Consider the following 12,900-nt stretch of genomic DNA (forward strand, 5'->3'; position numbering starts at 1 on the left):
TGCAATGTTTCCAGTTTGTTCCATGTTTTAGGTGCTATCTAAAAGTAGTCTGCCAGCTCTAATTTAAATAAGTGTTGCCTTTAACAGGTATGATTTTTTTGACCAGTTTTGCTTGCAGAGCTAGGCCAATTTAAACAATTTCCCAGTGAAAGTAACTTACTAAGGGTTTAATAAGTATTGCAACTGAGTGTGTAAACTGGATGAGAACAGCTGCTGAATTGTGCCAGAATGTGTGGTTTTACTTGGAATCCATTTGATATTTACAAACCTAATTTCCTTATTTTAATTTGTTTCTTACATCTAGTACATGTATTCTTATCAATGTTAAGCTCATCTGAGTTATGCCTCATGCAGTGTTAAAAACAGGTGAAAAAATAATTGATTATAAGTGTAGGCAACAGTGTAACTAGACTAGGAGGAAATAGAGGAGAAATAGAGAATAAGGAGCAAGACCAAAAGGGTAACTATTACTTTTTTACTTTAGAGCTATGAATCTGTTATAAGCTACTAAATCATAACTATTGAGAAATGAATTATAGTTAACTAAGCATAAATATTGAGACTTGCAGAACTTAATTATGAAACATGGTTAAAGAAAGAAATAATTGTTACAGTACATTTCATTTTCTCAGTTCCTCAAAAGTGAAGAGATTAAAAATGTGTTCTTCAATGCCTTCCAGCCTTTACAGAAGGTGATGTGCTCTTTACACAGCTTGTAACAATCCATAAGTAGTATTCCAGCATAAACTTTATTTAGAATGCTCTGTGCTATTCTGAAATCAGTTGCTTTTTAATTCACTCTATTCCTAACAGTGAAAATTTCTGCTGAAGACCTTCTGACTGCCTTTACTTGAGTGACAGGCAGGTATTTTTGCAAGGCTTACCCTGGATTGTATTTAGATAGAGAAAAACACGCAGGAGTACTATTCAACACATACCCCACCCACAACAACAACAACAAAAAATCCCTTTTCAGTTTTAGCTTTTGAAATTCTTACACTGTAGACTTCTGTGTTAGGAATTCTTTCTTGTTTGCTGAAAGTAAAATGTTGTCTCCCTGTGGTGGGAAAACATTAATGTATAAGGTGTATATATAGACAGCTTTATTTGAAGTTCAGGTGCTCAGACTTGGGTAGTAAAGGAGAGTTGTAACTTGTTAAGTTTGTATCCTTGAATGAAGTGGATAGTAGTAGATATTTAAAATGAGGGAATTTTAGAGCTTGGAAATTTTGTTACAAATTGATCAGAGAATTAAAAGCTTAGTTCTTTGTCTGAGACAGCCATTGGGAAGAGACCTTCAAGTTGAGATCTTCTAGGAGTGGTTTTGGAAATAATTGAATTGGCGATGTTGATACAGAGAAGCAAGAGCACATACATGCTGCTCATAATAACTTGGGACACGTCACTGTTCATAATCAGAGTCACTTTATAAGGAGAAACAAGCTGATATCTCGACCATAGATGAAGTGAAAATTCATTGAAAAAAATCCATAGGGAAATTTTGCTTCAGCAATAAAACTTTGAAAAGATGATAATCTTTTGATTACAAGCTGAGCCAGCTTGTGATACATCTGTTGAAGGCTGCAGGACATAAATGCAATTCAAAGATGTATCAAATGAGGTTTACCAATAGAAATAAAGGATGGTTTTAGTGCCATTGTACTAGGCATTGAGAAGCTGGCTTTAATAGTGTATGAAATTCTGGTTACTTATGTTGAAGATGATTTTTAGCTCCTGCTTCTAAAAGAGGATGGTGTCTAATGTAAAACTGGAGAAAGAAGTGTGTGATTTTAATTTTCTGAGCAAAGCAGTCACTGTATGAGACATTACATTTGTGGGAGACAGATCTCCCACAAATCCCAATCATGCAAAATGTACCATTAATTTAGAAGGATCCTGCTTTTTGACTAGCCCTGCTGAAAGCAATTACTAATAGTTGAACTGCAGAATGAAAATACTGTGGTGTGATAGGCTGCAGACCCTAAGGGAAGTGCAGAATAGGTTTTAACAAGAGGCAGAATGTTTCCTCCAGAAGCTTCTTAGGGCTGAGCCAGATGAACAGAGTGAAGGCAATTTATTTTTAGTGATACCAATCCAACTCTGTGTGGTACCCAGTGAGGCCACCTTACTGGCTTTGAAATCAGGAGAAGAAAGGAATGTAAGAGACTGAGGAGCTAGAGGCAGTGATGTTCAGTGAAAAAATGGATGTACAGCTCACTTGGCAGGTATCATGGAAAGAACAAGAGATGTTTAATGATAACTAAATGGATACTAGAGTATCTCTGTAGTTTTGTGGGGAAGCTTTAGGAGGGGATTTTGTATTTTGTGTATTCTTGGAGGTGGTTTTCTGTATTCTAAGTCTCCATTTATACACCAGACATTGAAGTCCTGTCTTAAACCATGAGCAGAGAAAAGGATGAGGTTTTCTTAACTGGTGAGCAGCCAGCCTTTTTTTTTTTTTTTGGTTTTATGGTGTAATGAGATTGAAAAAGATGAGCAGTAAGCCTGTTTTTTTTTTTTCAGGTTTTCCTAATCTGTTTTGTACTCACTTTATATAAACTTTTACTATGATGAGGTATTTGGAAAAGATTCTGTGTGCTTAAAACAGATGTTCTCTCGTGATCCTGGTTTTGAGAGAAATGTTTGAAGAAAGATCTTTCTTCAAAATGGAAACTAAAGCAAGAAACTGTGCTTTGGTTTTGTCCTCCTAGTGTTAATCCTGGAACTTAAAATTAGGCAGTTACCTGGCCCCTCTTGCCACTGGAACAGAACAGTTTTCCACCACGGGAACAAGCTTTAATGCAGGAAACAGTCTTTCTCATTCAAATGTACTTCTGGAGCAAATTCTCCTTTCTGATGTGAATGCAAACTCTTTCACAGGGGAGAAGATATTGTCAGATTGAGACTGCTGTTCTAATGTAGCTCCTTAGAAATTGAATATACTCCTTTCCTCACATCTGAGTGCATTCTCTTTATTTCGTAGCTTTATATGTACATCTTTGGCAAAGAAGTTTCTCTGCTACCCTGCCATTTTAAACAACAGCAAAAGTCCTTTGAGGTTTGTGATACAAGGTGGCTCTCCAGTATGAGAATGGCTGCTTCACTCTTTGGAGTACTTTAGGATGTTAATGGATCTTGATCAATATGCAATGCTAAACAGTTAAACGGAATTTCAAGTAGAGGCTCAAGCTGCTTGGTTGCCATGGCAAACACAGTAGGAAATTCATGCCAAAGTTTGGAAACTAAGATACACAAAAGAAAACTTGTAAACTGAAATAATCACTTTGGAGAGCAAATATACTTGTTTATAATTTATTAGAGTCTATTTCCCAAAGAACAGAGTTTTAAAATCCTGTTTTATTAAGCAAGTCTTAATTGGCAATCCAGAGTTTTGCACAAAGGAGGCAATATTCACAAGCAGGGAAGAGTGAGATTCTTTGTTGACTTGTCCTCTAACTGTAAGGGCATTGAGTGAATAGAGTAGCCTCTTGGAGACAGAGGAATTGAATTGCTTAAGTACTGTAATCAAGGTTGACATATTTTCAGTGTGCAATGCCTTGTTTCACAGATGACTCAGTCTTGTCTTTCTAAAATTTGTTTGTTAGTGATTAAATGTATGTTAGATCACATATGTATGATTTGTATATATATATATATGATGCATTTAGTTATATATTATATATATATGTGCATTTAGTGGTTTTTCTATGTTCCCGATTGCATATATATCCTTTGGTTACTTGTGTGTATTAACATCTTGCCATATTTAATTCACTGTCCCACAGCTGTTTGTGTTAAGGCTTGCTAACTGTAACCAAGATCTTTATGTGAATATTTTAATGGGTGATTTTCAGTTTGATAGGTTCCCTGTGTAATCAGCTTACTGTGAACATGGTATTTGGTATTGTAGTCCTGTCAGAATGTTGTGGCAAAATCTGACCCTTTTGCATGTGACTTGCTGTACAGTTTTCCACAGGTGTGGTCATGTGGAAATCATGCAGTTATTTTTCTCTTTCTGAATGTAAATTAGTATGTATATTTCCAAGTATCTTCTCCAAAGTCTCGTCCCCCAAAGGGAAGCTGTTACACAGAAAGCCAATCTGTGGCTTGAGGGAGATCTGCTATTAAAGACTTCCTGAAGATCGAGGTTAGAGCTGGGGCTGGGCGTTGTGGTCATGAGCACCTACCCTAACACATGACTCTACCTCATCACTTTATGCATTGCATAACATGGATTGGAGATTATGGCAGGCAGTTGGAGGCTCAGGGAAAGCAGTTTAGGTTATTATTGAGAAACTATGATGAATTTTCCTCTGTCTTTATAACACATGGTCTCTTGGGAAGGGAGGCTTGCTGTCCTTATAACTGGGAAGTAGTGTTACTGGAACATGAAATGTTGGAGGTGATGGATCAAACAGTTTATGAAATAGTGTTCAGGAGTTCTTGTTGTGAACAGTAACTGTTTTATTGAATTACAGGTTAGTCTGCTTTATGCTGACCTCTTTAAAAAGGACTTACTGAGCACTTTTTAATTAAAACAAAAGTGGAACGTGAAAACATCTGGAAGATTATACTAGGGCTTAGCTCAAAGGAAAGTAAGAATTTAGAAGCCATAGGAAGAGTTGTACCAATGATTACCCACAGTAAATAAAATGTTTCATCCCACTAAGTTTAACATATGGTAATTTATAGTAATGTGGTATATCTGTAACTTAGGAAGAAAAAGTAAATGGTGAAGAGCAGCAGAAGTTGAAGACTGGCTGATTTGACTGACTAACTGGCAAAAGGCAACTAGAAGAAACTGGGGAGATGCAGTTAGGCTACATGAATGAGAAGCAGTATGTGTTCCCACTAATCCCTTGGTGTCACACAGTGGAGGAAAATACTTTAGTCAGTTTAGTCAGTTTGGAGCCACTGCACAAAAAGAGGGGATTGATATTGGTGATTGCCTTAACTGATTAGTACTTGAGTTCTAATAAATATTTCTTTCTTTAAGAAATGTCAGAGATAAGAATATTAGAAACAAGAATTGAGTAAGTAATACTGCATTGTATAAATCAGTAGGTCCATCTCTTTTTACAGGTCTATAAAAGTGTGTTATTACAGAGATATTCAGAGAAGTGGTGAAACTTGTGACATCTGAAAACTTTTATGTAAATATCCTTACTCTAGTGATCAGTGTAAGTACTGTGTATATGAGGAGTGTTAGACATCATTATCTCTTCCTGGGAACAAGACAGTGTTCAGTAAAATCAGAGGGGAACAAAACTCAGAACTGGCACTTTTTTCCACTTATTAACTCATCAGGGTACCTTGCTTCTGTAATATAAGTAATTCTGTAATATAAGGAAGTGGGAGTTAAAATTGGCAATTTTTTCAATTCCATACAGTGGTTAATGGAAAAAAAAAAGCCTGTAAGGGTTATTAAGTTCCATATTTGCAATTTAAATGGCTTCATGAAAGAAATCTAGGATGGACAATAATCCGTTAATGCAGCTGACTTCATGAGTTAACTTCTGGAATGTTGAAGAAATGGTATTGGAGTAAAAAGTCCTGATAAACAAGTCCAGTTTGGAGTCCACGATTATCAAGTATGTATGTGCTATGACTTGTCAAGTCCATGTCTTAATTGTTAAGCCAGTGAGGGAGAGACCAGTGTAAAAATATGACCTGTCACCCATAGTTTATAAATAGCTCCGAGAGATCATTATTTTGAACTTAGAAATGCACAGTGAGATCTCTTTCTTACATATGTTCTTAAAAAGAGCTGAGTAGGGGGAAAAGAGGAGGAAGGTGTCTGCATCACATGCACAACATATGTGATTCTGAATCAGGGTTCTGCTGGAGAGGTTTTTATCCAGCAGGCTGAGTTACAGTAGAGCCAAAGTTCTGCAGACCAGGCACTGGGAAGAGACAATAATGCTGATATCAGAGCTTCTTCTCTCTTCTTCCTATTAAAAAAAGGCAAGTAATTGCTTAAACCAAAATAGAACATCTAATTCAGTTCATGTCTGTTGGGAATGTACGATACAGTGACTTTATTCAGAGCTGTTTGAGTTTAAGTAGCCTGTTTACAGATTTAGTGTGACCAAAGGTGTAACACTGGAGTCATAGTCTCCATTTTTATCTGAGTTGATCATGTCATTAACTGAAGGGAGCTTTGCAAAAGGAACTGTGGAATATGTTTTTTGTTAGGTTTTCTTCAGCATGCGTTTCTGAGGGATTGTTTAGAGTTAAAGCTCATATATTCATATGTTTTTGTCTCACAGTAAGGCAGTATTGTGCAGTTCAAGTGCTTTTAATGAGCAAAGGGAACAGGTTTTCTTCTGTAGGTGTAATAAAAAAATTTAATAAAAAACTTTATTAAATATGGAGAAGCAAACACCTTCTGAAAAGTTACAGTGTCCTGTCACTTGCCTGAAGCTTTAGTGGTTTGATTATAGTGCAGCTGAAGTTTGCTAGAGTTGCTTAAAGTGCTTCTGGTAAACTTTGTGGGGTGGGCAGGCTGTTGGGTTTCTTTTGGGATGCTAAGCTCTTCAGACCTTGTCAGGACTGAGCAGGATGTGCTCTGGAGACCTGTGTCAAGGTCAGTTCATTACAACAATTTGGGTCTGACCTGGCTCTTGAACAGCACTGTCACAAGTTGTGGGTTTTGGTCTTCCACTCTAAAGAAGCATTGTCAGCATGGGTCAAAATTTTACCAGGTGAACACCAAGTAGCTTGAATTGAAGATGCTTTAAGTTTCTAAAGAGGACTTCAGACCTCTCTTGGGTTATGACAGGTGAAGGCAGCAGCAGCATTCTGTGCTCAGAGGACAGAGGGATTTTAGTGTGGAGGGGTTCCAAAACTTGCTTCAACTTCCCTTAGCCTCTCTGGCCTGCAGTAGTTCAAATATGTTAATATTCCTGTACTGTTTTAGTGCCCTTTGCTCAGTCTTGTAAACAAAGAGGAAGTCGATGCTGTATGCACATGTGAAGTGAATGGGGACTTACAAACAAATTTTTTTTTAATCTGCTGTTCTGAAGTTTTGAACACTTTTTAGAAAGAAAAATATCTACTTTTGCTAGGTTTATTGGTAGCATGGTGCTTTCACCTTAGACAACTTCCAAAAGAATGTGCTGATCTATACTGTAACCACAGAAATGTTTTGGTTTATGGCCTTACTAAAATGGAGTTAACATTGTTATGACAAGCTGTAAATCAATCAGTCTTTTATATGCGTTCTTTATGGTGTTCACATCTACTTTCTTGATCTTGCCAATTATATAACCATCGGTTCAGTTAATATGACATAGATTTATTTTAAACCAGTGTATGCTCTTTGCTCTGTTTGAGTGCTTAGAGTAATTCTTCTGCAAACAAAATATGATTATTTTATTGGATTCTTCAGAAAACTGCACTGATCTCTGCCTAAATATGGATTTATGTCCAGTTATCTGTTCTAGAGCTTTTCTCGAAATGTAGGTGGTCATAGTTGTCTGCTGTATGAATAAATTCTTAAATCTTGTTAAGTAATGTTTTTCTCCTTTCAAAAGTCATGTATGTCTTGTATGGCCCCAAGTGGGAATTAAATCTAGAAGGGAGAAGAATATCAAGGAGCTTCCCAAATTTGCAAGCAGCTCTGTACAAAATTGATCTTTAAGACTTTGTTATGGATGAATTGTGTGGAACACTTAAAAAAAAATTAGGTTAAATAAAATTACTTGGTGTCCTTGTTTTACTAGCAGAGCTGTTCTTACAGAGTATCCTAGAAACTGTCACATGCCTTAAGTGTTCCTGTTCAGCATTTAATCAAGTGCTTTGTAACTTACAAAAAACCTTCTGCAAAGATACAGAAACCCATTTATGAGGAACAGTATTGTGAGTGGCAAGCTATTGATGCTTCAGTTCATGGAGTTGAAAGATCAGCCGAATTTTAAATGCAAAACTGAAAATAATATTTTTATTGAAGTTTAGAAATGTGACTTTAATATAAAGCAGGTACATTGAATGCAATATAAAGACCTAAAATTTCCTTAGCATTAATGGCTTTACAAGGCTCAGGAGACATTTAAAACTACTCTGCGCACACACAACACCTGTTATGCAACCCTTGAGACTAAGCACATCTCTCAGGTATGGAAAAAGCAGCTTTCATTTATTTAAGAAACTATCATTACATTTAAGAAACCTATTGTGGCTATAAATAGGGCAACTTGACAAATGGCGATTGTCTATTGGCTGTCTATTGAATCTTGACAAGAATTTTTACCTTTGTTTTTTCTTTCTTTCTTTTTGGTTTCTAAGTGGAAGCTGAGAAGCTTTTAAACTGTTATAAGTTTTTGGGGGGGCTTCTGAAGTGAGTGTGCTGAGCTATATACTACCTGAAAGGTTTGTGAATCTGAAGGGATGCTGGATCTGAAGGGATGATGTGAGTTCTTGCCAGACTTTAAACTTTCTAGTGAGAAAGCTAAATCAGCAGTCTGTCAGCTTAGGTGCAGTTATATTTGTAGCAGCCAATTTGCTACTGACAGGCTGTGGCACTGTCAGCTGCACTGAAGAGTGTTTTGTTAGGGCTTTGTACTTACAGGAAGTGTTGCCTGGACTTTCTGTTGTGTACTTAATATAAACTATGCAGAACTTTTGCCCTACATGAGTGGTCTTTATAGGGAAAGACAACCAACTTGTTTCTGGAATTTTTTTTCTTCCTGAAGTTCCTTTAAGATGCAAACCAGACCTGTTAAATAAGCTGGGAGTGGCCCTGTTGCTTCTGCTTTGGTTGATCCTAAGATTAGGATTCCAGGGCTATTCAGGTTGGAAGGAACCTCTGAGAGTCTCCAGTCTAATGTGCCCCAAGCGGGGTCAGCTGTGAGATCAGATCAGCTTGAAACAACAGTGATGTAACTACACATTACTCTGTTGCTAATATTAAGTGATCTGTATTTGGGCTATAAAACAAAAAAAATCTGGAAGTGAACTCCTGTGGTAGTAAAGCAGAGATATGTCCAGTGTGAAGTATTGACACTGGTATTTATTTCTGTCAGAAACTTGTGTACAGAAATAAGGAACAGAGTTGGCCAGAAAGTTCTACAAAAGTGCCTGTGATAACTCTGCTTTCTTGTGTTCCTCAGCATTCTCTGTCCTTCGGCTAGCTCTGCAGGAGGGAGAAGGAGACCAGCACAGACATGGAGGAAGAATAAACAAGTTTAGCTTTCCCTGCCCTTGCTGATGCAGGGAGTGAGTCTGGAAGGGTTCTGTCCTGTTCCCAGGCAATTCTGTAAATCGGGGCTACAGCAAGGGTTGCCTTGCCTCTTTTTTCAGCTAAGTTTTAAAGAGCATCTCTGATGGTCAAAGAAACTAACTCAGTAATAATTCTAAGAGTGGATTTCTTCTGTTTCTTGTATAGCATTATAGCAATCACAGCTTTCTCAAATTGTTCTGTTTTTAGACCAGGGACCATTAAATCCCTGGACAGCAAGGTGTGGAAGAGATAGTAAGTTACAGGTAATCAATTATGAATTCCAAGCTCCGGAAATACTGAGAAAATTGTATTCAGTAGTGCATTGTCTTAGTTCTGTGTGTCTTCTCTTTTATTGTGCACTAGAGATGTACATACATAGCCAATCTGTAATCTGCTGTTCAAGATCAATTAATTCTCTGGACAACAGAGATTTTCATAAGAGGATTTTTTGGCAGTAAAATTTTTATTAAATGCTTTGTTATTCTGTCTCAATCTCAGTTACAGCTATGACCCATTGAAAGCCAGTCTCCTGGCAAAAGTAGTATTAAATACTATTAAGTATCTAACAGAAGCCTTCTGATTAATACAATAATAAATATATTAAAGAAACAATAATTTTATATGTAATTTAATAATATACATATTAAATTAAAATAATAAATAAATTAATAAAGTAATTATTTTAATATATTTTCAATGTTTTCAGCTTGGAAATAATTGTAACATGTATAACACATTTCATTCAAGTAAAAATTGCAGAAAGCTGCAAATGTAAGTTAGGAGAAGAAAAGAGAGAGGAAGAAATAACATCTGTCAAGGAGTGTGATTAAATGCTGACTTAAAATAATGTGATTCACTGTTTAGGCAATCTTATTATGAGAGCACTAAGTCTTGGATCAATAAAATAAATCTTGGATAGATATTAATCTTTTGCTTTGACCTTAGAATTACGTACAGCTGCAGAACCAAGGTTATTGGTGCCCATCTTAATCAGACATTTCAGACATCAGAATTTGAATACTTAAATATTTGCTTCAGACTAAGGAAACTTTTTTATTGGTTTTTTTCTGCCATTTTTTTTCTTAATGTTTATGTAGGTAAAGCTGTGATTAATATGTTCCATTTGACTGCCCTTCTACTGGAAGTCATGAATCCAGGGTGAATGGGCTGCTTTTAGATGGTTAGATTATTTTTTTTCTTCCCTCCCTCCCCAGCAGAGCGGGAGTAATTTTGTTTAAAACAGTGTGCTGTGAGAGAGAGACTAGGAAGTCCCCCAAACAGTTACATGGTTCATGTTTTATTTCTAAAGTATGAATTCATCATTAGATGTATGAATTCATAGAGTATTAATTCATTCACAGACCTAAATGTTCAATTTTTCTTCTGTGAGCAAGTTTGAGGTTCTCTCAAGGTAGAGTTTTAGTCTGTTCAGAGGCAGGACTTGGAAGCTGTTGATGCACAAGGTAGAGAAATTTTGTTCACCTGTGTTGCTGGCTTTATACAGGTGTGTGAGGTTCCTGTTGTTGCCTAAAAAACTGTTATTCCTTGTCTCTTTGCCCAGGGGGTACATACAGTATCTCTGTATGTTGGGAGGAACAGACCTTTAGCACAGGTATCAATTGGCCAAGGTGCCAGTCACAGAGCCTTGATTAGCTGAGATAGGTAAGGATGGTCTTGATACTCCTTGCCTTGCATCAGCTGCCCCATTTTGCTTCCAGCTGCGATTACTGGAGGTGTTGATCTCATCATGAACCATCTGCAATTGAGGAAGTTTGTCAGAGTGGACAGGCTGGAATAGTGCTGAGTGTTTTTCAGAAGAAAATTTTAAAGGCATTGGGACAAGAACTGTGCAAATAGCTTGCTGCCAGCTGCCATAGTGAGGGTGTCTGATCCTATGCTTTTAACTTCCCTGCCTGGCAACACTTAATCCCAAGATTTTTCTGGGTTTTTTGAAAGTACATCACCACTTCTAAGCAGGGGGCAGTTCCTACCTTGCTCACTAAAGAGTGTCAAATCCCAGGATTTGGTAGTTTTAATGGACACAGATCTCATGTAAAAGCTTTTCTCTGAGAATCACATCTTTCACAAAAAAGCAAATGGGGCTTAGTGGTGAACTAATGAAATGCTGAGTCTCAGACGTGATTGAATTTTATGAGTAAGCACTTTTCTTGCTCTTAGCAAAATCCTATAGCAACCTTCATGCAGAAATAAAAAAAAATGTCTCCTAGATCCTGTGCCCATTGATTCTACCTACTCTCAGTTAAGAGACCAAAGCAGTACTTTAGTGTTTGAAGATTTGACTTATGAGACAACTGAGCTGTAAGTGAAAGCAGTAGCTGCATGTAAATAAAAGGCGGGGCATCCCTGTTAGTAGAAGCCTGGTTAATTCTAGGTTGAATTAGTTTATTTATACTTCATTTAAGTTCAGACAGATTCTCACTGCCATCTGGTTCCCAGAGAACAGCTAGAATAAGCACAGTGAAGTCTGTGCTTAGATTTAATTTATCAGAATTGCATGTGTTGCTAGGTCTGTTACCACACAATTGCATGAGATGGGGAACTTCACAGTCACACCGAAGTTGTTGGACAGCAAAAGCTAGTGATGTAAAACCTCACCCAGACAAAAGAGCAAGGTATAGTTTGAACATAGCCACCTATTTGTTCTTTGCTGCTTAAAGGGAGAGTGAGGATTCAGAAGAAGATGATACAGCCGTATCCTCTGCTGGCTGAGAGAGTCTGTGGTTCTCTGGTCATTCAGAATGATTCAGGCCAAGTTGTATTTACTTTAGAATGGATCTTCATTCTTAGGCATTGAGTCCTGCTGCAACTTCTGTCCGGAGGAAAGAACTTCAATTCTCATAGGTTTACTTTAATTCTGCATTTATGTGAGGTATGGCTATGCATTTGTGCTGCCTCAGTTCTGAGAGTTCTCTCTTGACATCACTTGTTTGTAGTGATGCAGGACAGGAATGTTACAGTCTAAGACATAACTGCAAGGCCTTTAGGATGTTATCTTTCAGCTTCAAGTCACAGATTTACATCAGCCTGTGAATACTCTGTGGTAGGCATGAACATTATCCTGCTATCTCCCAGTAGAACTAGTATTCTATTTAATTTCTCCTTGAAGAGGTATTGGTAGTATTCTCTTTTGGCTTATAATGGATCTCTGGACTCTGGGGAGTAACTTTTTAGTCTGCTGACTTTAGAAATTGTAATACATCATCTCATTTTGGAGTTTTTAACCAAGAGACCATACACCTGATTTAAACTGGTTTATAATATATGCTGCAAAACCTAAGTGCAGCTGTTTGTAAATGTCATGCATATCCAGTAGTTAAATTTGCCTTTGGAAATGGCTCACCTGCATAGCTGGTTAGGATTTTTCCTTACTGACAGATCTAGTTTTTCTCTATGAAACTCCGTGAATACCAAAGATCTGCTGCTTTTGAGACCTTGCCCTCCAAGGTTTAATGCTCTGGAGCAATTCTATTTTATGTGAAGCTTGTTTACTTTCTCTTTTATTGCTGGCATGATTTCCTCTGACTAAATATACTGAAAAAGTATATATCAAAATTAGAATCACAGCTACATCTGAGGCCTGTAATGTTGTTGAGTATCTGCAACTTTTCTAATTACAGACTCTGAACCTAGAAATAGGGAGGTTAAGAAACAAGGTTGAA

General features: G+C 37.1%; 1 protein-coding gene across 9 annotated transcripts in view; it reads left to right on the forward strand.

Moving 5' to 3' along the window:
• The window catches only part of WDR20 (WD repeat domain 20), a 45,185-nt gene that overhangs the window by 13,378 nt on the left and 18,907 nt on the right, over positions 1 to 12,900 (forward strand). The gene's annotated exons all lie outside the window — the stretch shown is intronic.

The sequence above is a fragment of the Oenanthe melanoleuca genome, chromosome 5 (genome assembly GCF_029582105.1).
Source record: "Oenanthe melanoleuca isolate GR-GAL-2019-014 chromosome 5, OMel1.0, whole genome shotgun sequence".
In the NCBI taxonomy this organism is placed as follows: Eukaryota; Metazoa; Chordata; class Aves; order Passeriformes; family Muscicapidae; genus Oenanthe; species Oenanthe melanoleuca.